Raw genomic sequence first — 18,008 nt, 5'->3', positions numbered from 1 at the left:
CCTGGTTGTGCCCAGGGAGACTGGTGGTACCCTAAGAAGCCCAGGAAGTCAGGCTGTGCCCAGAAAGACTGGTGGTACCCTGAGAAACCCTGGATGTGCCCAGAGAGACTGGCTGCATCCAGGATATTGCATTCACCTCCAGGCTCCTCGCATAGGTTCCCTCGCAGAAGACGCTTGTCGTGTAGATTGTGAGGCGAGACCCTGTAGGGGTGGAGTGTGGGGACAGAGCCAGGAGTGCAGTTTCCATGCTCTCGGCCTCACATAGAAAGGTGCTGGCTCAGGTAGTAGATGGTCATCAGCTATGACCAGTTGGCCATCGGCTGTTACCTGTTAGCCATCAGCCCCTGATATAACTGCCGTGGCTAAGCTAGCAAGGTGTGGCATCCTGGCATCGTGTGGCATGATGGAGTGTGGATTACAATTGCAGAGAGGTGGATTGCAGCTTGCAAGTGAGGTTGGTTGGCAGAGACAAGTGGACAGCGGGTTGCGGATTGTGTGTGTCATGCGGGGTGACAGGCGGGGTCTCTGGTCCTGCTCCCCACATAAGAATGCAGGATATGGTGAGGCCAAAAAGGAACACCCATGGAGCCATAGGTAAGGGAGTCATACCACTATATTCTTGCTGGCGGCTGTGTTGGAGACACAGGAAGCAGGAGCCACACTGTTCGCAACCCTCACTGTGCTGCTTGCAGGCTCAGCCACCATCTTCTTGCTAGCCCCCATTCACTGCTAGCGAAGCCACAGTAGTTATATTAGTGGCAAATGGCTCACTTGTTACAGTTGACGGCCAACTAGCCACAGCTGATGGCCATCCAATCACAGTTGATGGCCATTTACTACCTGAGCCAGCACCTTTCTATATGAGGCCGAGAGCCTGGAAATTGCTCTCTGGGGCTCTGTCCCCACCGTGTGTCTCCTGCCTCCTGTGTCTCCAACCCAGCCACCAGTGAGACTATAGTGGTATGACTACCTTACCTATGGCTCCGTGGGTGTTCGTTTTTAGCCTCACCATGTCCTGCATTCTTATGTGGGGAGCGGGACCAGAGACCCTGCATGACACCCAGCATGACAGGGATCTATACCATTCTTGTGAAATTTATTCCTAAGTATATTATATTTTTGTCACTTTTTTGAATGGACTATTTATTCCCATTTTCATTTGTAGTTGGTTATTGTTATAGAGATAATAGCTTTAATTCTGTTTTCATATACTTATCTTTTCTACATGACATGTTTCCCTTTTAAGTTCCAGTAGTCCTTTGTTTCTTCAAATATGGTTTGAGTTTTCTAGGTCTACAGTTATATCTGTGAAAAGAGTTAAGCTTAACTCTTCTTTTTACATGTGTAGGGGGTATGAGGGTTCCTTTACCCTAGCAGCTGGCTTTCAGGCCCAATGAAAGGGTGCCTTTGCTTGGTTTTCCAAAGGCTACAAAGTCAGTAGACATCTTAACTGTCACTTCTCAACATATAGCTCACTTGGTCGAGGTATATGCTGCTGATTACATTATCCTGTGTTGGCTTCCCTTTGAATGTAGTGGTAAGAAACCAGCTATAATTCCTGCCTCTCCTTTACCAACTTCAGTACTTTGAAAGTCTGAAATACAGAACAGAACGTGCCATTTTGCATCTATCAAAAACTGTTCACTATGAGTCAGATTCACACTTCTGAGTTGAAAATTTATCCAGGTCAGTGTCCTTCTTTCACCAAGATGTTAAGCTGATGTTGTGGTGGTAGCTGGTGCTACTGTTGTTTGTAAGGGTGAAATTCAGGGAATCAGTAGTGCAGTTGGACTTAGCTAGTTTGCAGTTTAACTCACTGCATAGCTTGCTATCTAGCCACCTATAATTAAACTGTTTGTTTGCAGTTTGATCCATCCTGATATTCATCTGTTTTCTTTGTTTCTCCCCTCACTGATTAACTAAAGAACTTTGTTTCCTTTCTCAAGTAAGTCCATAACTCATTAATTAACAACATCCTAATGTGAGAAAGAGCAATTTTTTAATCCTCAGGTGCCCCGACACTAGAATCCAATTTACAACTTCTTGAAGTTTTTACTGGTGATGCATTAAAGTCCCAGGCCTCAATGGCTGAGTCTAAGTCAAGAGTCCTGAGACAGTATCATCTTCAAACAGACCAGACCCCAGGAAGAATGTGAGCCCTCAAACTTCCCTAACCAACTCTCCCTTTCCTATAGAAGGTTAGGGACACCTAAGTTAGTGCAGCTGTCTGTCAGACTCTGCCCTGGTGATCCCCTACCCCCCGCTGGTGTTTCTCTCCTTACTACCCAAGGCAGTTGTCATTTTTGGACGATGCCAGGGGCATTCTCTCTCTTCCTAACTTTAATAAAAATTTCCTTTGTAGATTCTTGTGTGAATGCTTTTACTTTTTCAAATGACCAGATGTTCATTCCACACATTTTGGTACTGAAACCCAGGAGAGTTGAGATGAAGGAGGATGTTTGCTTCCTTTGTCTCAACCAGCCATCATCGAGAATAAGGTGCTTACCTTGGCTGTGATCCACTATTGTTCCAGCACGTACCCTGAGAAATGCTGGCTGTGCCCAGAAAGACTGGCGGTACCCTGAGAAACCCTGGCTGTGCCCAAAAAGTAGGTGGACATCAAGGGACACTCTCCCTCTCTCTCTCTCAGGCTACCTCCTTCTCTCTCCTTCAGGAGCCTCTCATGGAAGAGTGTTAAACCCTGTGTAATGCAATGTCTCTGGTCCTGCTCCTCGCACAAGAATGCAGGATATGTTGAGGCCAAAAAAGAACAACAGAGACGTAGATAGGGGAGTCGTACTACTATATTCTCGATGGCGACTGGTGGAGACACAAAAGAAAACATCCACAAGTACCTCAAGAAGGGGTCTTCCTGAACCCCAGTCTCACTGGCAGCCGGGTGAGACACAGGAAGTAGTATCCACATGATCTACAATCCATCATCCATGCTTGCTAACCCCACTTGCTAGCTGCAATCTGTACCTGCTAATCCAGCCATGGCAGTTATTTTAGTGGCTAACTACTAACTGGTTACAGCTGATGGCCAACTAGTCACAGCTGATGGCCATCTACTACCTGAGCTAGCACCTTTCCACGTGAGGTCGAGAGCCTGGAAACTGCTCTCCAGGCTCTACCCTTCCAGGGTCTCACCTCACAATCTATGCGATAAGTGTCTTCCACAAGGGGCCCTGTGTCAGGAACCCAGCTCACAAGAAAATGTTTCAGTCTTGTTCAAGTAGTGTCCCAGGGGGTGTCCCTCAATGTCCACCTACTTTCTGGGCACAGCCAGGGTTTCTCAGGGTACCGTGCTGGAACAATAGTGGCTCACAGCCAAGGTGCTTACATATTCTCAACGGCGGCTGGTCAAGACACAGGAAACAAACATCCACCTGTTCCACTACATGGTGGTACGTTCCCAAGCAAACAGCCAAGTGGTCCATCAAATCAGGGAAGAAAGGCAATTCCTCATAGTCCACAGTCATTTGCCAGGGCTGTGCGTTGGCCTCACAATTTATGCTCTCTCTGCAGGGTGAGGACTCCAAGTCCTCCCCAACCTGGGGGTGAGGGGCAACATTGACCTCACTCACATCCTCCACCGAGGACTCAGAAAGTTTCCTCCTGGGACCACAAGTCCCTCACCTGGGCTGCCTCAGCAAGCATATCCCAGCCCACAAGGCCACAATGAACTTTGCTTTCTCTGGCCTATGCTGGTTGGAGAACCGTCCATGTCTTCTCACCTCTCCACAGGGGTCCCAGCTCTCTGGCAGCTGCATGGCTTTTTCTGTGCTGGTCGAAGAACCATCCATGTTCTCCCATCCTTCCACGGGGGTCCAGCTCCTGAGAACAGTGGCGACTGGGCACCACACACTGTGCGTGGGGGCCACACGTCCTCTCGCCCAGAGTCAGACACCATTCCTACCTGGCCGGAATCCTGCTCACCACGCCAGGTGTCCGAGTGGGTGGTGGCCTCGGTGTAAGATGTCCACAACTCTAGGAGCCCATGGCAGCAGCAGACCACCAAAAGGAAGACGACGCTTGCTTTGGCCAATATGGCAGCGTGCCATCTGGAGGCTTGAGAGGACCACCAATTCACCAAGTGGTCACATTTCTCCCAAGCAGATCACGTTTCCTGTTCCTGGCGCTGCTCCTCATGGTCTTCCTGAGACTGAGTGTTCATACATGCAAACTGCTCCACCATCCTTTGGAGAGTTCTGGCCGGCACCATACCCTGCTCACGAAACTGAGCTTTCATACATATAAACTGCTCTATTACCCCTTTGGGGATTCTGACTGGCACCATACCCTGCTTGTGCCATGTGTAATGCAGGATCTCTGATCTCGTTCCTCCCACAAGAACACAGGATATAATGAGGCCAAAAAGGAACAATAACGGAACCATAGATAGGGGAGTCATACCACTATATTCTTGATGGTGACTGGTCGAGACACAAAAGCAAACATCCTCCAGTACCCCAGTGAGGGGTCTTCCTGCACCCCAGTTTCGCTGGCAGCTGGGTGAGACACAGGAAGTAGGATCAACATGATCCGCAATCTACAATCAGCTTGCTAACCGCACTTGCTAGCCACAATCCGCCATCTGCCTCTCTGCCAACCAACCAACCCCCTAGCATAGCCATGGCAGTTATATTAGTGGCTAATAGCTAACTGGTTACAGTTGACGGCCATCTGATCACAGCTGATGGCCATCTACTACCTGAGCTAGCACCTTTCCACATGAGGCCGAGAGCCTGGAACGTGCTCTCTGAGACTGTCCCCACACAAACGAAGAGGGACTGGGAAAGATGTAGGTTTGTGAAGGAAAATCTTGAAGGAATTTTATGTATGGTTAAGCTAAATGCAAATAATTAAGTTTAAATATCAAAAGTAAGCTGGTGCAAAATTCGAGTTAACTTTTCTCCCTCTGCTAAATAAGACAAATTTTGTTAGGCTATTGGTCTGCTACCGATATTATGAAAATGTTTTCTGCCTGTAAAGCAAAGATTATATATGTCATCAAAATAATTTGTTTTATATTGTCTTAAATAGGTCTTTATTTACTGAAAAAACAAAACTAAATCTAAAAACTCAGTTTTGCTAATAGTTATGTAAACTTCTGTATTTTATTATAGAATTATTCGACTTCATATGCCCTTCTCGGTGTCAGTACAGGCCAGTGTTTACGGAAGCTTAACCTAATGTTTTCCCTAACTGGGAGGGAACTGTAATGATTCTGGTGCACTGTTACATCCCTGATAAAGAGGCTCAGATCCTAGAGAAGGCCAGGAAATTTATTTAAATGTCGTTAACAACAAAGACAGAAAAAAAATGAGAAAAATAGGGAACAGTGAGACCAGACACGGCCAGAGACAGGCCAGACTTTTGGACACAGTTAAAGACAATTCAGGGCTGAAGCCACCTCAGGGCACCCCAGAAACCCCAGAAGAGGAAACACCAGATAAAGGAAACTACTTTGGATGTAGAAGCCCAGACCACTAGAATAAGGAGTATCCTAACCCTCCAAAGCAGCCGTGCCCTCTGTACAAACTAAAGGGCACTGGAGGAGTGATTGCTCCCTCTTCTGAAGGGAGCAGGGACCAGCTCCCTCCCAACAAATGGCTGTGATCACTAATGAGCCTGAAGCTCCCAGTGGCTCTCAAACTGTTCTCATCACAGGGGCAAAACTGCAGGTGACCCTTGATGTGGCAGGTAAGCCTGTTAATTTCCTGATTAAAATGGAAGCCATTTATTCTGTCTCAACTGCTCATTCTGGACCTTTTTCCTCTGAAAACTGTTCGGTTGTAAAGATAAAAAGCTCATTTTACTCAACTGGTTAGAAAAAAATATAAAATGAGAAAATTAGACTTGAAAAGGACTCTGAAAAAGTTTTATCAGGAGACCTGTAAGCCCTGGCTCTAACTGCTGCCCATTGCTTTAGATTCTAACCTCAATTTGTTACTTCCTATATTATTAACTTAGGAAAAGTTCAGCAGGCACTTAGCATATATAGGGACCAGCATCTGCTCCAGACCAACCCCTCTACACCTTGTAGCTCTGGAAACCCAGGGTGTAACCGGAAGCCAAATGAATCAAAGGAGTCTGGGGCTCTGCACCACTCAGCCAATAGATTGACACAGGAATTGGATCATAGAATAAGTGTTTATTATCAGAGCACCTGTGGTCTGAGAAGGAAGTGTGTTAACACCTCCAAAAACTGCCTTAACATTCTCAAACTGGCTGGGGGTATTTAAGGGAAGATCAGGGCATTCTCCCAGAGGCTGCATGGAGTCTGTTCTCCTTTCATAATGCCACTTTCTGTCATTGTATCTCTTGTGGTGCCAGCTGTCTAGAACGGTGGGGGAGTAACCTGGGAAAATGGTAAATAATAGAGTTTGCACCCTGTTTCCCCAAAAATAATACCTAGCCGGACAATGAGCTCTAATACATCTTTTGGAGCAAAAATTAATATAAGACCTTACTTATTTTACAATATCATATTATATTATATTATATTATATTATATTATATTATAGACCCAGTCTTATTTTACTATAATATAATATAATATAATATAATATAATATAATATAATATAATATAATATAATATTAGAGCTAATTGGCTAGGTCTTATTTTCAGGGAAACACGGTAGTTATCAAGCATCTACAAGGTGATCTTCTAAGATAAGGAGCTGGAACAGGAACAGGGCCTCTGGGAGGCATTCTGAGCTTAGCCACAGAGGGTGTGAAGCCCACCTGAATGGGGGCGGGGCATCTCAGAGGCATTCTGAATACAGGGGGGCCAGCTGGGCCCTGCTTCAAGAGGACTGAGTACTATTAAAATCCTACAGGGAGGGTCTCTGATAGATCAGTTGGCTCCTAATAAAAGGGGCCTGATATAGTTCTGAGCACTCCAACTGCAGTCGGGCAATAGAGAGTCAGCAGCTGGGTCCACTTCCCTCGAATCTAACCTGTTTCATTTAAGTCTCCACAGGACTCCCCCAGAAAGGAAGACTGTCACCCCTGTTCCTAAGAGCCAACTGAAGACCTTATGCTCCTCTTCAAACAAACAAGCAAATCAATCTCTCAAGACTGATAAGTACTGATAACTGCTAGAGATGCTCATTATTGCCTTTCTGTTTAGCCTTATTTTGGGTCTAGTTTTCCTCTTTACTGGGATCTGCATTAAACACATCACTATAACTTTTAGTCCCTTTGGCTCTCTTCTTCCCCGAACTCCTCTGGGAAGAGCAGGAAAGTAACTTTATTGTTAATTTTCTGGAAGTGATAATCTTTAACCCTTATCTTTTAGTGTCATTGTCAGGTTTGTGTCATCTGAGACACAGGAGTTTCATCTACAGATGGTCATCCACCAGGGTTCCAACTTGTCCCTTCTAAGGATGACAATCCATGCCAGCAGCCACTTGATCAAGTGGCCCAGGTTTTTTTTCTCTTGAATTTCCTCCATAGTCCCCTCCCCGCTATAATGGAATAGCAAAAAACTCTGATACTCATAGGTAGAGACTATGCCCACTCTCAGCATGAAGTAGCAAGAGCGGTCATCACCCCTTATCCTTATCATTGCCCCCAAACCAGTGATTAATCCTCATATACTACTATGATTTTATAGAATAAAATGAACATATGACGGGGGAAATGTAATAGTGAAATTCAGAGAATCAATAACGCAGTTTGACTTAGTTTGCAGTTTAACTCACTGCATAGCTTGCTATCTAGCCACCTATAATTAGAGTGTTTGTTTGCAGTTTGATCCATCCTGATATTTATCTGTTTTCTCTTTGTTTCTCCCCTCACTGATTAACTAAAGAACTTTGTTTCCTTTCTCAAGTAAGTCCATACCTCATTAATTAACAACATCCTAACGTGGGAAAGAACAATTTCTTAATTCTCAGGCACCCGGACACTGGAATCCAATTTACAACTTCTTGAAGTTTCTACTAGTGACACATTAAAGTCCCAGGCCTCAATGGCTGAATCTCAGTCCAGAGTCCGGAGATAACATCATCTTCAAACAGACCATACCCTAGGAAGGATGTCAGTCCTCAAACTTGCCTAACCAACTCCCCTTTTTCTATATAAGAAAAAAGTTAACCTGAAATTAGTGCAGCTATCTATCAGACTCTATTCTGGCGATCGCCCACCACCACCGGTGTTTTTCTCCTTCCTACCCAAGGCATCTTTGGATACTGCCATGGGTATTCTCTCTCTTCCTAACTTTAATAAATGCTTCCTTTGTAGAGTCTTGTGTGAATGCTTTTACCTTTTGCGAATGACCAGGCTTTCATTCCATGCCACGGTATTGTTGAAATTAGAATCTGAGATACAGGCTATATATGCAGTTTTCCACTTTCTTCCATACCTGGTTATTTTTGTAGAATAGAAATTTATCTTCTCAGCAACTTTTAACAAGACTGCTTTTTTCCATCTGCCAACTACTGTATGTCCACTTATGGACAATAAATCATTCTGTAGTCATCTTTCAAACTGAGCTCATTATAATCTACAAAAATTTCAGAAGTCACTATTAAATTCAAAGTCCATCTCAAGACTTCAAATAAAATTTTCAATTGCATTGTGCCTCCAAATGCATTGGCTGCACTGCTAGGGGTTACAATTTATCCAGGATGCATACAATTCTTAGCAATCCCTCCCAAATCCCATTGGTAATATATGTAAATCTTAGACTATAAATTCAATGGGCAAGAAATATCACTTCCTTTATTTTCTATTGGTTAACCAAGTTTTTAACTCTGAGCATCATTCTACTCTATGGTGGGGGAAACTTCTCGTTTCTGCCTCAGTCTCTAGAGTTCTACTCTAATAGCCCCTGGTGGTCATTCATTAAGCACACATATTATTGCTACAATACTCACATCACTTCCTACAAACCCTCGTTAGATTCAATGTCCTTTCTGATATTTCTGTGCTACAATCATGAGTATGGGAGTGTTGTTACAGTTCCCCATGATCTGCTGCCCAATAGTGCCACATAAGTCATTCTCTCTGGGATCTTCTCACCTCCCTGGTAGTGCTGATGAAAATAAGAAGACAAGCACTCTCTTCTCTTAGAACCCACAAACATCTCTCTCCCCAGTAGAAAAATCTTGTTCTAGTCTGGAAAAAGTCTTTCCCACTTCCTGTTTTGTCAAGATTTTCTGTTTATGCCATGATACCTTATCCCCACTGTAATCACTAAACATTTAGAAAAATAACCTAGAAAGATTGGGAAGATATTTCTGCTTTCTAGTCTGCCACATTCTCCCCCTGAGGCAAGGAGAAATATGTGGGATCTTACATGAATAAGGAGAATGAAAGAAGAAATTTCAAGGAATGGAATAAAGACATATACAAGTATTAAAATGTCAAATGTTATCCAGATATATAACATAGGATTTTTCAAATGAAGATATATTAAAAACTAAACAATAAAAATTAAAAAACTAAATAACACTAAGAAAAGCCAAACCAAATGAAATGAAAATGGCCTAGTTTCCAGGTTAATGGCCAATCTCCACTGTTCGCTTAACTCAAAAAGCATATGAGAACTCAACACTGAGTAGTAAGGCCCTCATTTGCCTCCTTCCCCACTAGCAGAAGTGGTCATATGTATTTTCATCACAAGAACAAAGAAAGATAAGAATAAAGATATGTATAGGTTAAAAGTAAAAAATGAAAGAAGATATTACTAAGTAAACCCTAATAATAAGAAAGAAAGAGTGGCTATTTTAATCTCAGATAAAGTGGACTAAAGAATAAGGAATATCAGATATAAAAGCGGGAATTTAATAATGATAATAGAGTCAATTCATCAAGAACACATAATCTTAAATATGCATGTAACTAGTACTAGAACTTCAAAATACATGAAGCAAAACCTGACAGAAATGAAAGGGAAATATGTAAACTCATGATTCCAGTTGGAGATTTCAGCTTTTCTATGTCAGGAAGTAACAGAGCAAGTAGACCAAAAATTAGAAAGGATATAGAACATTTGAAGAAAAATATCAACTAACAACCTAATTAACATTTTGAGAACAGACCACCCAACAACAGCCAAATACACATTCTTCTCAACTGCACATGGAACATTCACCAAGATAGAAAATACACAGGACCTAAAACAAGTCTCAGTAGAATTTTAAAAATTAAAATCACACTGTGTTTTCTGACCACAAGGGAACAAAATTAAAAATTAATAACTAGAACCAAATGGGAGAAGACATTTACAAACAACACCTCTGATAGGGGCTAATATCCAAAATATAGAAACAACTCATGTAACTCAACGACAACAACAACAAAATCCAATCCAATTACAAAATGGACAGAGGACCTGAACAGACACTTCTCCCAAGAAGACATACTACAAACGGCCAACAGATATATAAGATGCTCAACTTCAGTAGCTGTTAGGGAAATGCAAATCAAAACCACAATGAGATAACATCTCACACCTGTTAGAATGGCTATTATCAGCTAGACAAGTAATAAGTGTTGGAGAGGTTGTGGAGAAAAAGGATCTCTCATACACTGCTAGTCCTGGCTTCACTATTATCAGTGCCCCTCTCATTTATATCCTAAACAATAGAAGCCTCTGTGACTAACAGGAGCAGATGCATTAATATTGGGGCAGGTAGCAACTCCTGAAGATGGTTTTGGCAAAGAAGAACATCAAAACTAAGCTCTTGGAAGAAGAGCTACACCACATAGCAAAGTGGATCAACTCCAAGCTATAGACTGACAAGCAAAAGCAAATTCAAGTCAGAGCTTTGGAAAGTTCACAGATTTCTGAGCACAGTCAAAACTAGGCAAGTGTATCTGCCTGAGTCCAACCAGGAAGTAGAAACCACATAGTGAGGTAAACAGAGGAGGTTGAATTATTAAACTATAATAAGAAAATAACTATAAGATATAAGAAATCTCTACATGGAATTCTAGGGCTGAAGGGGGCTATCCAAGGAAGAATAAGGCTGGAGTGTAGACCTCATTGCAGAAGGCATAATTTAATCCCTTGGGTAGCAGAGAAATTTGCTGGTTTGTCTGGGCCAGACCTGGTCTGCAGTGACTGGACAAGTTAGAGCAATCCTCCAAACCTAGGCAAGGGCTTGCAGAAAGCATGAGGCTCAGTGGAAACCTCCAGGTGGCAGGTGGGCACCAGGAGGGGCAGCAAGCCTTTGGAATGCCAGTTTCCATATCAAGATGGCCATGGGAAAGTCATTGCCAGGCTGGGGCTGCAAGGTCACCAAGTGTCCGTGAGCTCTGGGCATGTGGTTGGGAGAGCACTCCACAGCACACCTTTGTACCTACTCTGTTGACCCACCATGTGTTAGCTGGAAACTGCAGGAGAGCCCTTCCTCCTGCAGTGTCTCTCCAGGGCCCCCTATTAAAAAAGCTGAATGTTGTGCTCACTTTAGAGGAGAAATGATGAGGAATTCCATCCATTATCACTGAGCATATAATGAAGGATGAATTTGGAGCTCAGTGGCAAATAAGTGACTATCAGCACAGCACTCAATAAAGGAACACAATATTTATAATTTTATAGGGAATATTAATACACTCTAAATGATTTTTCTGGATTTTCTTGAGATGATTTGAAGTATTTAAAGGAAGAAAACAGAATTCCCTGGAGAGATAGGCTTTATTTCCAAAACAAATCAGTTGCTTGAAAATGAACCATAGCTACTGTAAACTTATACTGAAGTATTTTCAAAAAGATTTCAATAGGGACTTTAACATACATGTCCAAAGAATGTCTTTAACAGTGCTATTGGTTCATGAACTTGACACTGCCTGAGGACAGTGTGGTACCAAAAACAGTAATAGACCACACATTGCTGAAGGCATTGTAGATTGCCACACATTTGTATACATTTGCTCCCCACGAGTCTGTGAGAAAATCTGTCTTAGTCCATTTGGACTGCTATAACAAAATACTGCAGACTGGGTGGCTTATAAATAAAAGGAATTTATTTCTCACAGTTTGGAATCTGGGAAGTCCAAGATCAAGGCACCAAAAGATTCAGTGTTTGGTGAAGGCCTACTTTCCAGTTCCTAGACAGCACCTTCTGCTGTGTCTTCACATGGTAGAGGAGGTAAGGGGCCTCTTTTATAAGGGCATTAATTCCATTCATGAGAATTGAGACCTCACAACTTAATCACCTCCCAAAGGCCCCACCTCCTAAATACCATCCATCACTTTGTGCATTAGATTTTTAACATGAATTTTGGGAGGACACAAGCATTCAACCTGTAGGATAATCAAGACAGACATTATTATTCCCATTTGGCACAGGAGGAAACTGACTCAGAGGCTAGAACTCCAGTGTTCTGATCCAGTGCACTTGCTGGTTCACCTTGCTGCATCTCTAAATTCTACTTCAAATTCTCCTCCTTCCAGGAAGCCTTCCCTGGCTAACCTCAAGCCAATATTTTCACTTAGTATTATTAGGAATTTGTTGCATAGCATTACACAATGCCAAAGAATAGTGTTTCTCTAACTTTAGCTAAACATCAAAACCACCTGAGGGATTGTTGAAATAGATGACTGGGCCCCACTCCCAAGATTTTTCATTTAGTAGGTCTGAGGTAGGGCCCAAAATAATTTGCAAGTTTCCAGGTGATACCGAAGATGCTGATCAGAAGACCACAATTTCGAATCACTGATTGAGAAGTGTAATGCAGGGTCTCTCGTCCCACACTCGGCGGGTGGACACAGAATATGGTGAAGCCGAAAAGGAACACCAACAGAGCCATGGATAGGGGGTTCATACCACTATATTCTCACTGGTGACTGGGTTTGCAATCTACCGTCAGCTTCTCTGCCAACTGCACTTGCTAGCCACAATCCGCGCTTGCTAATTGTGGCGGGCCAGCCGCCACGAGTCGAAAGGTACCTGAAAGGGGGAGTGGAAATGAAAGAAAAACACACAAATGATGATGCAGCCGGTCTCCAGGGATGCTGGAGCACGGATTTATTTTACGTTCACCAATATATACCCTTTGGGTACATGCAGTTTAACAATCACAGGTATGCATTACCTCACAGAAGTAATTATCATATGAAAGAGACTACCAAATGTCCTGATAGCCATCAGTTATCTGTGTCCGGGGAAAACCGGCCACTCCCACCTCATTCTTCAAATACTTGCAGGCCCCTAGAGGCACAGGTGAAACAATGCCTTAGGTCCTGAAACAGATTAATCATGAACTAAGCCAGGCCACCGTTATGGCCTTGTTTCCAAGGAAACAAGAAATTATGGCTCCCCACAGCTAATATAGTTATATTAGTGGCTAATGGCTAATTGGTTACAGTTGAAGGCCAACTAGTTACAGTTAATGGCCATCTGATCACAGCTGATGGCCATCTACTACCTGAGCCAGCACCTTTCCACATGAGGTCGAGAGCCTGGAAACTGCTCTCTGGAACTCCATCCCTACACTCCACCCCTCCAGGATCTCGCCTCACACTCCATGCAAACAGCATCCTTCATGAGGGGCCCTGTGCAATGAACCCAGTTCATGAGAAAAAGTTTCAGTCCAGTTCAAGTAATGTCCCAGGGTGTGTTCCCCGATGTCTACTTATACAGCTGTTGCCACCTGGAGCAGCGAATTTTCTGCAGCATCCTGGGGCTGAACTAATGGGCAGTTCCCTGCTGATTGGACAAGATGACTGATTCATCACACCATTAAAAGTGTGGGCCCAATCTACTATTGTATTAGCCCATAGGCATCTACGGGCAGAAAGAAATAGTAGTCATAGGAATCAACAATGGCAAATCCCTTCCATCTGGGAGGATACATGCTAGCTTTATGTCCTGGAAAAGGAGAGTCACTGACACTGGCACCTTTCCCGGTTTGTGGTACCAGACCTTTATGGCAGTGCTTGGGGTCCCTTGCGTAGTTTCAACATGTAGCAGGACAGGGGATCCCTTAATAGGCCACAGCGAGAGCAAAAAGGTTCCCCGCAAAATCATCCCGGCATCGGGACCTCTGTATACCACAGTCACTTGTGGTGGCCACTCGACCACTCGGCCACCACCCCTGTCATCACTTGCAAATCATGGATCAGACCAGTCCCCCATGGGGCTATCAGGCCCAACCACCAACAGTGGGAGCTTTTGACCCGCTAGGGACGAGTCCATTTCTGCCATTCCCCTACATTTAAGTATGTGGGTGCTGGGAACAAAATGTACTTCACCCTAGGCAGAGTGCTTGGCTCAGCCTGGACTACAAGCTCCACAGGCTCCAAGACTTGCAGTAGTTCTGTGCTCAAAGGGCTTGAACTAAGGGTGCTACGTTGCTCCAAGTAGGGAGCACTTGGCAAAGGTGGTGGTCTGTGACACCCCCGTTTTGGGTCCCTGGGTTCACACATGGACCCACCCTTGCACGGGATAGGTTGTTCGAACCAACTCTCATGCCAGCCTTGTGGTGGCTCCTGTGGCCACTAGGGCTGCGTATACAGCAGCCAGCTGTTTCTGTATTAGAGAGTAACAGACTTCTGCTCCTTTCCACAATTGGGTTCAAAATCCCACTGGCGAATGCAGATACTCCTGCTGTTGCCAGAGGCCCCAACCATACCCCTCTTGGTTTACATGAACATCAAGTTCAAATGGGCAACCAGGGTTTACTACTTGTAGAGCCTGTGCCTGCTTCACTGCTTGTTTTGTGGCAACAAAGCCTTGCTCTATAGCCTCTGTCCAATCCCATGAGGCCCCCTTTTTTAACGTGGAATACAAGGGCCTTGCTATTTGTGCTAAATGGAGTACAAACACCCGCCAATACCCTAGCAGATCCAAATACGTCTGCAGTTGGGAGAGCTTGGTCAGCCGGGGAAATACTTGTATCTTATCAATAATCGCTTCAGGTATTGACCTTTGTCTTACCCGACCACACAACACCCAAACACTTGACAAATAAGCCAGGGTCTTGGATCTTTTCCTCGTTCACTGCCCAGCCATATGACTTCAGGTGGCAGAAAAGAGAGGGAGCTGCTTGCTCTAAATCTGAAAGAGAATCAGATGTTAGTAAATATCATCAACATAGTGAAACAGGACGACAGAGGACAGGTGATCCCACTGTGCCAAGTCCTGGGCTACAAGCCCATGGCAGACAGTGGGGCTGTGCAAGTATCCTTGTGCAAAGACTTGAAAAGTCCATTGCCGCCCATCTCTAGTAAAAGCAAACTGCTCTTGACACTCAGGTGCAATGTCAATGGAAAAAAAGCATTTGCCAAGTCCACTACATAGTGGTACGTTCTGAGGTGGACAGTCAGACAATCCATCAAATCGTGTATTGAAGGCACTGCAGCATGCAATGGTAGCATCACCTTATATGTGGACTCCCTATAGTCCACAGTCATTTGCCGGGTTCCATCTTGCTTCTTGACAAGCCATGCTGGAGAGTTAAAGGGACTGCACATTGGCCTCCCAATATGTGCCTTCTCCAATTCCAAAATTATAAGACCAATCCTCCTCCTGTCCTCCTGGCAGGTGGTCCTGTGGCACTGTAACCACGCGCTGGGGCTGCGGCAACACTTGAGGAGGGTGGTAAGCATGCCCACGCGTCACCGCTTTCATCACCCGGATCCAGAGATGGAACTCTCCAATCAATGTCGGTAAACTGAGGCCATGTAGTACGTTCACCCCTAGAATATATTCTGGAATGGGGAAGAGATACACCTTGTAGGAATGAGGGGGAAGCCTTCCTATACCCAGTGGTAAGGAAACAGCTTTTACCATCACAGTCTTTCCCCCATACCCATCAATGCAGATTGCTGGTCCAAGGAACAGTTCTGGGTTACCATAAATAAGACTGCAGTCTGTGCCAGTTTCAACTAGGGCCAAAACCCTCTGCACATTAAAAAAGGACCAACGTATGGACAGTTCCACGTGGGTCCTCTGGTCCCCGCTTGTCCCCTCTGACCGGGTACCTTGGCCCCACCCCTAATCAAGCTGAAAGTAGTGGGCTCAAGCAGCCGCATGAAGTCCTGGAGGGACACGGGAGGTGCTTTCCCCGACTTCTCCTTTAGGCTTCGCCGGAATTGCTGTTCCAGACGCAGCTTTTTCCAAAGTTCCAACAAGAGTGCATTGGGTTGTCGGTCTATTTTTTTCCCTATCAACCCCCACTGCCACGAGATCATGCCACATCTGCGTGTGTGTTACTCTCTGAGGCCCGCGAATTCACCCCCTTACTTTTGAGTTAGGCTTCCAGGTCTTCATTTCTCAGACCTCCTGCCTTAACTTCCCTTGCCGCTGGCTTTCAATATCCCCCATGGTGGCCATAACGGTGGTACTTCATGGAACCGCCACCCCACACAGGGCATAAAAATGGCAACCAAGGATCCAAAATCACTTGCAGTGGCAGTATCCAAAACCAAATCTCTCATGCTGGCTGTAAAACGCTCATCATCCAGCCCCCGCATATTAGGGTTGAACATAGCATGTCTCATACCCATTTCACAGGTGATTTGATTAAGTTCAGTATACGATTGCCATTTACTCACAGTGTCTGGAAGCTCACCAGCCTCTCCCCATATTGCGTGTACTGCAGTAGTGAGCCACTCCATTGGAGTGTGGTTGCCCTGGTCTTGGGCCAACGTACGACAATTCTGTAACCTTTGACGCAGGGACGGATGCACTGCCATGGAAGCTAGCTTTTCCATTTCACCTGGGGAGCAGAGAATGCTGCCTGTCCCCTCATCCCATAAACGTAGGAACCAAGCAGAGATCAGCTCTCCAGGGCACTGTCGGCACTGTCTCCTCAGCTCCTGCAACTCAGTGGGAGTGTAAGGGGTGTAGGTTGTGAACTCAGTCACTGCTAGGTTGCTGGCAGCAACGCCTCCGGGGCCCAAAGGTTGCTCATGCTTTATCTTTTGCTTCATGATGGGCTGGGCGTGGGGGTTGAGAGCTACACTGTCTCTACTTGCGTCATCCGCCTCTGTCTCATGGTCTCCACTTTGGGCTTCCTCCTCTAACAGGCGGGCCTAAGCTTCTAGCGCCTCCCACCGGGACACCTGGTCCTGTACCTGGGCAAGCGCTTCCTCCGAGTTATGACTCCGAGCAATGCTGTGAGGACCTCCTCTAACTGGCGGTCCCAAGCTTCAGGCATCTCCCGCCAGGGCTGCTGGTCCTGCACCTGGGCTATTTCATTAAATACGTCTTCTGTGTTCGACTGTCATGCAGGTTGGCATGCGGGGTCTCTGGTCCTGCTCCCCACATAAGAACGCAGGACATGGTGAAGCCAAATAGGAACACCCCCGGAGCCATAGATAGGGGAGTCATACCACTATAGTCTCGCTGGCAGCTGAGTTGGAGACAGAGGAAGCAGGAGCTACACGATCTGCAATCTGCCGTCCACTTTTCTGCCAACCAACTAACCCCACTTGCTAGCTGCAATCTGCCATGCTAACTGTAATCCACTATTGCTAGCTCAGCCACCATCTTCTTACTAGCCCTCATTTTCCTGCTAGCATAGCCAAAGCAGATATATTAGTGGCCAATGGCTCACTGGTTACAGCTGTGGCCAACTAGCCACAGCTGATGGCTATCCAATCAGTTGATGGCCATTTACTACCCGAGTAAGCACCTTTCCACGTGAGAGCAAGAGCCTGGAAACTGCACTCGTGGCTCTGTCCCCACAACGACGCAATGCAGTGAGGAACAATCAGCCCACATGGCCGGCTGTACCCTTCGCATCCTCCGGCAACTGCTCAGCAGAACCTGCAGGGCCCTCTCCACGCTGGCTGGAGAGCCATCCATGTCCTCCCACCTCTCCTCGGGGTTCCAACTCCTGAGAACAGTGGCTACTGGGTACTACACACTGCGTGGGGGCCACACGTCCTCCCGCCCAGAGTCAGATACCATTCTTACCTGGCCGGAATCCTGCTCACTGCACCAGGCATCCGATTACGTGGAGGCCTCGGTGTCAGATTCCCACAACTCTAGGAGCCCACAGCAGCAGTGGACCACCAAAAGGAAGGTGACACCCACCA

The sequence above is a fragment of the Rhinolophus hipposideros genome, assembly GCF_964194185.1.
Source record: "Rhinolophus hipposideros genome assembly, chromosome: 19".
NCBI classification, from domain to species: domain Eukaryota; kingdom Metazoa; phylum Chordata; class Mammalia; order Chiroptera; family Rhinolophidae; genus Rhinolophus; species Rhinolophus hipposideros.
This window is presented reverse-complemented; position numbering follows the sequence as displayed.